Source organism: Dicentrarchus labrax, unplaced genomic scaffold, assembly GCF_905237075.1.
Source record: "Dicentrarchus labrax unplaced genomic scaffold, dlabrax2021, whole genome shotgun sequence".
Lineage (NCBI taxonomy): Eukaryota > Metazoa > Chordata > Actinopteri > Moronidae > Dicentrarchus > Dicentrarchus labrax.
In genome coordinates this window covers 25,208,324-25,220,814 of record NW_026136701.1, presented here as the reverse complement: position 1 = coordinate 25,220,814, position 12,491 = coordinate 25,208,324, and the positions used below count along the sequence as shown (strand labels likewise).

The following is a 12,491-nucleotide window of genomic DNA, read 5'->3' as shown; positions in this document are numbered from 1 at the left end:
AGGACACATAACACATATATTTTGACATTGTTCATATTAGAGCACATTATCATTAATGTGTCTTTTTAATGTCCTTCCTTTCATGTGTTTTATGTACTATTCAATTCACAGAACAGAAACAAAAAATAAGAATTAGATTCTTCACTGCATTACTTTCTTTACATTCTGTTCAGGTAATGGGCCCCAAGAGGTAGCAAGACAGAACAGTTTGAAGTTATGGAAGTCTGAAGAACCCTGGTGTGCCTTGATCCTTCTGACTGTGGGTATTAAGATCCACCAGAGCATACGGTGTGGGTGTCACGTTTTGGCTTCTGTTTGAGTCCCGTGTGAAAGCAGAAACTTGTGATCTTTTCCTAACCCTGACCAAGTAATTTTGGTGCCTAAACCTAACCAAACTGCAACCTCAGTAAGCTTTATTTTGAGAGTATAAAGTATAAATCCACATTTATTATGGCTAACATGACTAACGGAATGAGCACATGTTGAAAATGTGACATTTCCACATTTAGGCGATGCAAAACATGACACTGCCCTGGTGGACACGGGTGTGTAATACATGCTTGGATTTTGGATTTATGACTTTATGTGTCGAGAAGACAAACCATAATGGTTTGATTTACACTTTTTGGACTCGCTACACATTGAAATTTGAATTGCAATGGTTGTAAAAGTAGTTGGGGTTATCATGTGAGCACTTCTCAGACAAAAACAATCAATATTATCAGTCACATTTCCTATTTTAGACATGACACTCTGATCTCCAGCTTGTGAAGTGGTGAGCAGGTAGGAGGTCATAATCATATTGTACAGCTGGTGAATGTTTCTTCTGTTTCTTTCCCCTCAGATACTTCTAAACTCACCTCACTACAGCCATCCTTTAAGGTCAGTGCCAAGCCTACACTGAAATGTGAATTTTAGCATACAGTTGGTGAAGCTGGTGATGTCACTGGGGTTATCATGACAGGAACGTTTGCTGAATTAGTCCAACAACACCTCCACAGGGCTTGACAATAAATTCTGCCGTTCCAGAACCAAATGAGCTATTACTGTAGCATATCTTCACTATGAAATATGAATTTTTCCCCTGACCTGCCGCCAGGCAAATATTACATCAAATTTCCACACAAATAGAATTAAACCCTGCACAGAGCGCTTTTTTTCATCGCCTTAAAGTGAAACAAATGGAGGGCTACAATTGAAATACACGGCAGAGCACATATTAAAGCCAGAACAAAATGTTATGGGGAAAAAAAAGAAAGGATACATAATTACATTCACTTTACTTTGCATCTGAATACACCGGTGTGGAGACAGAGAGCGAGTCTCCTTTGTTGACACACCAGGCAGATGAAGGATATGCAAATAGCAAGCCTTGACTCTGCCACAGTCCTCCAAATTCACCCACAGCTTTTATAATCAGTCTTTCAATCTGTCAGAGCATAATTCGCCAGTGTTGTCAAGTCTTGTGTAACCACAAACCTTGAGCTTAAACATTAAATGAGTAGCTCTTTACAATGTACAAAACCACATCATTCACCTATAGATTAATATTAAATACTGTTAGCACTTACATCTCTAATAGCTAAAAATAACAACATCAGGTGCACATATTAAGTGTGCGGTACATTGAAGTGCATTATATGATGGTAGGTAAGTAGGAAGATAGACTAGGTTACATATACTGTAATAAAACCACCACCAAGTGTTTCTAGTACAGAATTGGCTGACTGGTCGGCATCCAGGCCCCAGACAGAGACATATGAACACCTTGTCTTCAATAGCCAAGTGGGCCGACATGTCTTAATAATGCTGTCAGCAGGTAGCAACTCCAGGCTCGGCTCTCTTCAGCGAGGAATAGAAGCTGAAGTGGCTGAATTGGTTTGTCAGCGTTGCCTCTTCTTCTGTTCACTTAAGAGCATCTGAATAGACTTCTGGTTCAGTGTTACACGTGTCTGACGGAGACGTCGGTTGCTTCGTGTTCCTGTTGTCCCTTCAGATCATCAGGTGTTTTTGCATTACTAAATGGGGAGTGGTCAGAAGTGCTGGAATGGTTCACCCACAGAGAGCGGCGCAGCAGTTATATGTCATTAACCGCTGATTTGCTTTTGGAAGCTGCATTAATTAATTGACTTTTACTTGCATTAACACGACTCCTCAGACTCTTTAAAGGCTGCAGCCACAGGATTCTCCTTAGCTTCACTTTCTTTTGGTAAAACCAATTATAAGCCTTACACTGCCCAAAGTTACAAGAAAATGACTCTACACTGGCACACAGATTACTTGTGTGATGGCTGCTCTACCATTATTTGTGTCCAGAGCTGTAGCCAGGGTTTTAGAAAAAGTGAGGTCGGAGCTTGTGTTGCACTTGGTCAAATGAAATGTGAAAAAAGAGAGCTAGAGAGAGAAGTTCAAACCCTGGCTGTTTTCTCACCTTTCCACGAGACTAGCCAAACTTTTGTCAGATCACATTGCACCAGTGTATGTACCCCACCAGGCAAAGAACCACAATCTCCAAAGATTTTTGAAAGAGCTGAAGACCGTTTTAAGCTGATGTCATGCCGCTGGCCAGATATCACTTCTCAATCTGCAAAGTTTCATTTTGGGAGAGATAGGGAGGAAGAGTGGTTTGTTAAGAAGTTTGTTTTGCAGCCTCTGGAGCCATACATGCTGGCCTCTGTAAGTAAATAATACATTATTGCAGCTTTAACTTTCTTTCATTTTACAGATTAAATCAGTTTTATTTGTTTCAATCTGATGCTGTCAATCCTTTTGTTAGAGCCATTTCTTTCAAACTGCGACTATTGTCACTTACTTTAAATGAAAGTTGTAGTGGTGCCAATGCATTGATTTCCCCAAAACGTTTTAAAGAATTAATTAAGTTCAAATGAAACACAGGCAGAGATAGTAAACAGCAGGCAACTTTGGGACCAGACTCAGTGAAACAAGTAAAGACTCCGTCGCCTAAAGTGCCTTTGGTAATTGGTGAGGCAAAACCTATTTGACTTGCATCTGCAGGAAAGCCTAATTGACAGGCTCACACTCACAGAAACACCTACAGACACACACACATTTAATTCCTGATACAGAATCAGAGTTAAAAGCCCGATATACCCAAACACAAACAAACATGAAAGCGCTCGACATGATTTTCGTTGGGAGGGAATCAGAAAACTCCGCAGCAACACAGGCACCGGTCTGGTTCCCCGGAGTGACTTGCCACGCGGCCAGCGAGCGTGACTACATCACAGGCGCCGCACTCCCTCTAATTAGCGAACAAGTCTTTGGACCTCCCAACACCGCGGCACTGCGGCCTCTCCGAAATGTAGCCAAGAGCTATCTGGACCATCCATTCCTCCCCTCTCCTGCAGACTACAAATGAGTCCAAGTCGGATGAGAGCACTGCTCGTGAACAGGCGAGCCGAGGTGCCTCATTTGTACCCCAGCGAGCTTTCTCTCCAAAACCCAAATTGGATCCATTTTTAAGAAGCTGCAATGGGCTGGGTGTCGTGATCAGACCGACTGGCGACTTTTCTTAGCCTGGCTGGCAGCGCAGTGTGAAAATAAGCCGTAATGTGACAAAATAAGAATGAAGCAGCAATGGACTACAGACTCAGAGCGAGTTGAAGGAAAATGATCTATACTCAGATTATTCTCTTTTTTCCATTTGAGGAATATTCCATCTTCCATTGTACCTCTCAGATACATTTGGACTGTGGGGAAAAAACTGGGCCTGAAGGAAGTAACTAGAACCAAATCTCATTTCTACAAAAGGGGCCCCTTTATTTTCCCTCCAAAACACACGGAGACGCTTCATTTGTCACCCGGGCCGCCCCTGTCCTGAATTTTGCTTTATGTTAACTCAATGTATCTGAGGCGCCTAGAGGGAAACACAGCGAGTGCCAGGGATTCAGAAATGCTTCATTTTTCACTGTTGACAAAAGGGAAAGGCCCAGGCTGGCTCCACGAGTCCTGGACCAACAGAATAGAAGCTTTCGCAGCACCAAGGGGTCGTTATTTCAACCACTAACCACCCCCCACCCTCACAACCTCCATACCTCTCACTCACCCTCCTGGGTACATTTCAGGAGCCGTATAATGAGAAGAAAACAACAGCCATCCTTCAAAAGCAAAGGCAGGGAGAGCAGCACACTGCAGTGACACAGTACAGGGATGTAATCACATTAGTTGATCATGAGAGCGACGATCCCTGGGCAAATTAAAATATATCGCTGGCTTTTTCTTCAGTGCCCCTGCAAGATCTGCTCCAATGCTCTCAACCATCACTGAATGTCTTACAGATGATAAAAAGGACAACAGGAAAAAAAAATGCTGCAGCAAACAACAACAGCCAGAAGAAAAAGAAGTGTTGTAGTTAATATAAAAAACAAAAGCTGATCTTTAAACCAGTTATGGGAAGTGAAGTTCAGACATCTCACTTGAGTGGGGAAGCTGATTTAAAAAAAAAACATCCGCACCAAATATGAGACCAAAAATGATGCAAAAATATATTTGTTTCTTAAAACTGTCATTTTGTCTTTTTTCAAAATATTAAAATATAAGTTTGTATAGTTTCGGTAATGAAAGGAGCTAAAATGGAGTCAAACAAAACAAGATATTTATTCAAGACATTTTACTACAGCAGAGAAGTATTGAATATGAGGAGTTCTGTTCTTGACATTAGAACATAAATTACTCTGCATGCTGGACAAAACTGTATCACTCACTATCCTACGAGTACACTGTAGACAAAGTAACACCATCACACCTGCTGCTACCAAGTTGTCATATTGGGTGTCAATTAGTATTTTCAGCTCAGCTATAAAGAAGGCGATCAACACTCGGAAATGTGATTTTCTTTTCGCCAATTCTAAATATAGATTTGTTCTATGTCTTTTTATATAGCATATATGTTCGCACTATGTGTACTTTCCCAGTCAAACAACAAAAAGTAATAAACTAACAAAGAGGAATAATCATGTGTGCCCAACCTACAGAAAAATTACTATTACTAAGTTACAAAAATGGCACAATGATCAGTCTGGAAAATTACAGCAATATATGACAGGAACTGCATCAACAGGCACAGACATCAGACACACGGAGTACACAAAGGGTTTATAAATACTAGAAATACCTCTGTATCTCTGTGCTGGTTTAGTTACCTAAAAGTTACATTTAGTAACCACAGTGTTTGTCTTATTTTGTCTAACCCGCTGTCTCATATTAAGCCATAAATAACAAACACGGAGCAGACTTTTCCCCCATAAAATACACACATTTCTGACATTTTTTAAATGAACTCTTCATCTCCTAACTGACGCCACCAGTCACCAGTATTTCTGTCAAAACAGATTTCCCTGTCGTTTTTTCAGAAGCATCTTAATTAGATATGGTTTCGCTCTCACTTGCATTAATTTGATTTCTGATATCAACTTTTCAGCCTTCAATCTGTTCCTTGTTGATCCCCTCACACCCCCCCACCCCTGGGTGTTACTGCCTGCAGTAATCTGGGATGCAGTATGAACCAGCAGCAGCGGCTTGGGTTGTATTTATGTGTGTGGGTGTGTGGGGCGGGGGGGACTCCATGAAGACAATGCCATGTGTAATTAAATTCAAAAGCAGGGGGCCGAAATGGCATCCAGGGCCACCTGGGGGACGAGAGACCATTAAAGGAGGAGAGAAAGAGGCAGACAGAGAGAGAGAGAGATGTGAAGACTGAGAGAAAAGAGGAGGAGAGAGGGTGACAGACAGATGGGGGAGACAAAATGAGAGGTGGGAGAGAGTGACAGAGACAGATAAAGAAGAGGTGAGGGAGGAGGAGGAGGAGGTGAGGAAGAAAGGAAAAAATATAAAGAGAGAGGAGGAAAATGGACTGAAAATGGAAAAATTCTGATGGAAAGATAGGACAAGAAAGAGGAAGAAAGGAGTAAGAGAGAGGAAGGAGAGTAGAAAGGAGAGATGAATGGAAAGAGATGGAGAGGATAGGGAACAGAAAATAGAGAATATGACCAAAAAAACTTTGATCCACGTGCTACATAACACAGCTAAAGGAACTCCTGTATCACTGTGAGATACAGTAAGGACGAATATCTGCCAAATATATTCAGAGACTTTTACAATTTCTTTTTAATTCTAAAACATATGTTTATATATATTGGGAGACTGATCATATTAACCCAACTGCGCCGATGGTTTGTCTTGGGAAACTGTTTAAAAAAGGCAAAAACTACATGTCAGGTGATTAGATCAACAATCAAACTGTTACTGAAGCAAGTTGTGAGTAGAATCTTTTGCATCCTTCCTCATGCTGTAGATTCCTATAGTTCCTCACAGGACACTGACTATAAACCACTGTGGTTCAGTGCATAGCTTCAAGCCTGGTGAGATGGATTCTCCCATCGTCCCGTTCCAGGTTACCATCAAATATTTTGTGAAGATTTATAGATAAACAGAAATAAGCCATAAACTTACCCCAAAGATTATTTACTTCCATTAAACAGACATAAGACAACAGGACAGGTGTTATACATATTAACAACATTACCATGTACTGTTGCTCCCTGAATCTTTGCCTCCTGTGATGTCTCTAACATTACCAGGTGAAATATAGGCCTAGTCAATGCAGAAACAGGTCAGCTGGTTTCAGTCCTGCTCAATGTTTTGTTCCTGAAGCATTCAAATAAAACTATATGTCCAAAGAATAAAGAAAAATGTGAAATGAAGTTTACAGTTATTTTCTTCAAGCGTATAATGATGCAGCTTTTTTCACAACCCGTCGTCATGACTCAAAGATGGAAACCCATTCACATGCAGAGATCGAATTTGTTGCTTTCTCAATTTGTTATAGCTTTAACTTTTATATCAAACAACTTTCAGAAGACACAGAGCAACATTAGCATACTATTGGAACTCCACCATTCACTCTCCTTTTAACTCTGTTTGGGTCTCCACCAACTATCTGCCCTTTAGCTGCTAGACCTACTTTATCACCAGTTAGTCTCTAGCTCTGTCTGTCTGCTGTTTGGTGCTGGGCAGGTAGTGTACAGTGAGTTTATCCACTGAAAACATTGCCAGTATTAGAATTCAACCAGTTATCCACTCTCCATTTCCTTTTAAAGAGTTTGACTTTAAACATTAATCAAAGAATCAGAAAATATTTTCTGAGGGTATTTTACCAATATTTCTTCACAAAATGAGCTCTGAATTAGCCTCCTACAGAATGATGTCACCTCACGCTATAAAGTTAACGTCGGGGTCATCGAGTCCACACCTCCCACAGGGGATGTTCAGCGGAACTCCGGCATTATCCAGATACAATTACATAATGTGTTTGTTTGCCTTGTTGTGTTGAACTCTGTTCACTGCTTTAATTGATGACATTTAGCTCTTCCCTTCTGCTCCGTTTGATTCATTCACATTTTAAAAGGCAGGTATTAAAACAACCCTATTAGTTAACATAAACAATTCATTATGCTGATATGACACCGGGGACCCCGGTAGGAAAACATATCCCGACCACCCACAACAATTAATGACCTCGCATCAGCCGACGCCTCGCTGCACTGAGACAGGAAGCCTTATTCCAATAACAAGCATTCATTAGCAGATCACCGCTCATACTATGAAATATAAACCCAAATAAATCAGCAATGTTTCTAACCCTTTGTGTTTTACTAGGATAACTCCGCTGGGTGTTTGGCATTCACACAGTACACAGCCACTCTCCCACTGGAGCAGTTGGGAAGTACGTAAAAGAGGTTTTTTTTTCTGAGAGGGAATTGTCATAAAAACTAATATTCCCCAAGTGGAGGTGACCTTTGAGAAATTGAGTCTTGAGTCATAAAACCCAATACTCCACAAATGGAACTGACCTCCAGTATGTGGGGGGGAAAAAATGAAATAAAACCCTGTTCTGGCTCCAAAAATGTGATGACAAACTAGATTTGTGCAAATTTTGCCTCCAGTCTCAGCTTTTTCCTCCACCTCCACTCCCTCTTCATACCTCCCAATCTGTTTCCCTCTTTACCTTCCTTCTTAGTCGCTACTTTTCTCTCCTCAGGTCTCCTCTCTTCCTCATCATGAATCTGTCTCCAGCCTTCCCATTGTCCTTGTCTGCTTTTCCATCACCCATCCTACTTCCCTGTCTTCTCTCCTTCCCCTCCTCTCTACATAACCACCAGTATTCCTTGTAACATGGCTTCAAAATTTGCAAAACACTAATAACAATAATAAGTAACAATGTTCAAAAATCCCTTCAGCTCAGGCTGAATATCAACACTGTTTGACTCCAACGACAAACCCTGTGACTGTGACATGGGAGGTTGTTGTTCATATCCGGCACCAACTGGCAAATTCTGCTTTCTTTTCACCACTACCACAATCAAACAATTTCCTTGAAAGAGTGCTCCATCGATTTACTGTTACACTGATTACTTATTACCATTTACTGCATTGCGCTCCTTGTGGACAGTTTAAAAAATAAGGAACAAAATTGATGCAGCAGAACAGTGTAGTGCCTACATTACCCACAACGCAACTCAACCGCCAAACCTTTTTCACAGCAACCACTTTGACATACACTAGTAGGGTAAACACAGCTGTTTCTGATACTAATTAAGTCTGTGCAGACATAGTCGGGGTGCTGCTGTTGTGCATGTTGGAATAAAACCTTCATTAGTGTTATTGGTAACATCTGTGTTTACCCTACTATTTCACGTCGAAATGGCTGCTGTGAAAAAGGCATGTTCTGTTGGTAACAGAAATGACTACATTTAACCACACTGCCATTTTTTTCTCTTTTTTCAAGCTTCACTGTCTTCAGTGCTTCAACCGACACTGACACAAGTGACATTATTTGAGGCAGTTTATCAGGATTTGTCATCTGGAGCCTTATTTCAGTATTTTCAGCAGCAGTGTTAAATAAGTTCACACTTCACAAGATCATAGCTCAAAGTTCAGTTCACGCAGATTAAAATGAACTACTTCATATTCATAATTTACAGTTATGAAATTCACAGTCCAAAGAATGAACGTCCCTCCTCAGCGGTCCACCGATGTAAATGCCAGAAAAATTTAAGTGAAGCTTAAGTTCAGCCTAAAATTGTTTCTATTTTATTTGAGTTTCTACCAGCAGTGTGGGAGCGTTGTTATTGCTCGTGGGAGTTGACAACCCTCACATCCTCCTTCATTGCAAACAGACACATTAAGTTCACCATTAACCAAAAACATGAGCATGTTCAATAAACAGTGCACTTTGAGAGCATTAATGCACTGTAAACAGGAGACCTGTAAACAGACTTGATGGGTACAATCAGTTTAAAATGTACACAGTTTTAGACCGTGTAAACTGTTTGGGTTTGGAAATTTGAGAATAAAAGCTGCTTTTGTAAGAAGAAAAAAATATTGCAAAAAAAAGTAAGAAATCAAGAAAAGTATTCTGGTTAGGTTCTGGTATTGGTGCCATAATTCAGGTACTATATTAGCATAAATAAAAGCCTACCTCTGCCCTGTGCTCTATTCCATCCTCCTTTCCCTTAGTTTCTCTCACCTTGTCCTCCTCACTCGCTTCTATCTTCTTCTATCTTCTCGCCACCCATTTCTTATCCGCTTCCCTGCACTCTCCCCACTGCCCTCGTCTCTCCAGAGCAGAGTGTTTGTGGGGGGTGTTTATAGGGCTGATAAGTGGCAGATGACGATCGCTTGGCGGGGCCGGAGATAAGGCTGCCAAAGCTGGGGACGCCATCTATCAAACCTCCCACAGCCGAGCCAAGCATCACCCAGCCGAGCAGCGAGGGAGGGGAGGGAGGACATGGAAAAGGTAACAACTCTCCATCTTCAGACACAGGAGGAACTCCCTGACAGACCGGCCGACATGCACTGGATAGTTTCTGTAAATAATGCTCAGTGTTGGTTTAGGCGCCAGACGGGCGGGTATTAACTGCATCAGGACGATTCAGGTCAGGTGACACAATGACTGCAGATGGGAAATTGTAGTTCTAGGGTGTATTTACACGTCTTGTTTGGATCGGCTGTTTCAAAACCAGGTCCAAGTAGACTTTACAAATGGACTTTAAGTTTCCTTGTCTTGGTTCGCTTTTAAAAAGTCAGTGTGAACACAAACTGGACCAGAGGTGACAAGTGACAGACAACATAAGGCAATGGAGGCACTTATTTTCCTGACCTTAATTAATCACCGGTCTGACTGACATGTCTTTACACTTATGGTATAGACATTTGCTGCACTGCATATTGAGACCTTTTGAACAGTCTGATGAAAACGAGAAAGAGAAATAGATAATGGTGCAGGTTTGAAGGTTTTTATGTACGTTTTTTTTACACTTGTGATCGTTTTTCCATTGTGACCTTTGGAATCCATCAACATGAATTCAAGCTGACTACAGCTGCTGTTCTCTCTGAAGGGCGAAACTACAAACTTTTAACAGCCACCTTTTCAGTCTAAAGTGGGTGTGCGTTTGATTTTGAACGGAGTATGCCTTAAACCCTTGCAAAAGGACTGCAGACCAAGTAATAGGATTGAGAAGTAATCAAACTACTGATTTCCATGAAGAAATGTAGCAGGATACAGTTCCTTTGAAAGATGTCATTAAAAAAAGTGCGAGCTGACTGCCACAGGGAACAAAGTCCTTCAGACACCATTAACACTCCTCTTCTCTTTGACATGACCAGCTTTGATCTGCACGCATTGAGTGGGAAGCAACATGTTATATGTGTACGTGATTCTCCATGAAAGTGTATGACGTCTGAATTGTGCCAGCATATAATTACAGGTCCTTATGTACATGCGACATATAAGGCTGGATAATGGAATAATGTATCCTTTTTGTAATGCACTCTTATTGCTTAAGGTTCCTTCCATATTCATTTTTATCATTCTGCTCTGACTGAAGCAGCTTCCCCTCAGCTTTATAGAGCTTTATAGCAAGTTTCACTCACTGGTTGTCTGTCTGGCCAGAAACTTTACTGGTTTAAAACACTCTCAATGCTCTCATAATGTTGTTTTCGGCAGCAGCAGGCAGATATTATTTAAAAAAGCTGTAAAAACCTGCTGTACACTACCTGCTCAGCATCAAATGGCAGACAGACACAGTTGGAGACTGGTGGTGAACACAGTGGAGCATTTAGCAGCTAAAGAGCCAGATAATTCCCTCACTGGATCAAAAACAGAGCTAAAAACGAGCAAATATTGGGCTTACATTCATCAAGTGACACAAGTACCCCTACAAATAATAATGTTACTCTGTAACTGCTGGAAACAACAGTTTGTTAATAGGTTGCCGTATTAACTCAAAGGTGATGACATGTCAAATGTGTGTTCACAGCTTGTTTCTGCTGCCCCCAGGTGGCCAAAAAATCAGTCGTTACAGGTTAGAAAAATAGTATGCAAGTACCAGTCATGCACTGTAGTACTGTAATGAAGTTGTGCTTCTAGTCTTTATACTGAGCTAGGCTATTCACCTAAATTAGCATAAAGCTCTAGCCCTATATTAATGCACAGGCATCTGATTAATCTTCTCATATAACTCTTAGAAACAAAGCAAATAAGCTAACTGTTCCTTTAATGAACTCCAAATAACCTGTGTCTGACTGGTGTGGAGCTGTGAAAAACAAATCCATGTTGGTGAAGACAAAGGTGAAAGACAGAAAGGATTTCATCATTTTCCCTGAAGGTGCTTTATGTTTTTTGCAGGAATTTTTCAGTATTTCGAATAATAATTACATACAATATCACACGTAGTTTTTTATACCACTGTTATACATAGAAACATGCTACTGTTATCAAACATGTCTTTTTTCCAACCAATACTTATACAGTTCACACAAAATGCTGGTATATATAAAAATGTCAGGAGAATTATGCTGAAGCATACTGCATTAAAGCTAAATGTTAATACCTATGAATAAAAATGATGGCCGTCCTGCTGTCAGAGGTGATATCGCCGGGTAAGAGCAGGAAGAAAAAGCACCAGGAGAAGCAGAAGAGAGGCCCCACTTACTGCTCCTGACAGAAAAATTGACATGGAAAGCCAACACTTAACGCCTCCCTCCTCCATCACTCTCCCTCCATTCCTCTCCCCCTCTATCTCCCACTCCTGCCCACCCCCTTCCCCTCTCTCTCTCTGATGGATGACCTTTACAGTACATATGACTCATCTTCTCGGCTGACTGGGTGAGAGAGCATGTTGGAGAGAGAGAGAGAGAGAGAGAGAGAGAGAGGGAGAGAGCCGACGGTGGCGGCGCTGGCCAGGCGGCCGCTTGCTGTTCTGCTCTGTGTGATCACCAGGTACTGCAGCATGGGTCGGTTCAGACAGCACAATGGCATTTTGCAAAGTGGGAACATGACAGGCTGACATGGTAAAACAAAATATATAATTATCTGTGACTGCACATTGTTCCAGATTTAACCAAAATGACATTTTTACCTCTCTGGAAGCTGACAAATAAACTTGGTCCTACCTGCTGTCCATGAGCTC

The 12,491-nt window shown here is 41.2% G+C and overlaps 1 protein-coding gene across 1 annotated transcript in view; it reads right to left on the bottom strand.

Moving 5' to 3' along the window:
* Positions 1–12,491, bottom strand: part of LOC127353100 (receptor-type tyrosine-protein phosphatase N2) — a 223,353-nt gene that overhangs the window by 96,761 nt on the left and 114,101 nt on the right. The gene's annotated exons all lie outside the window — the stretch shown is intronic.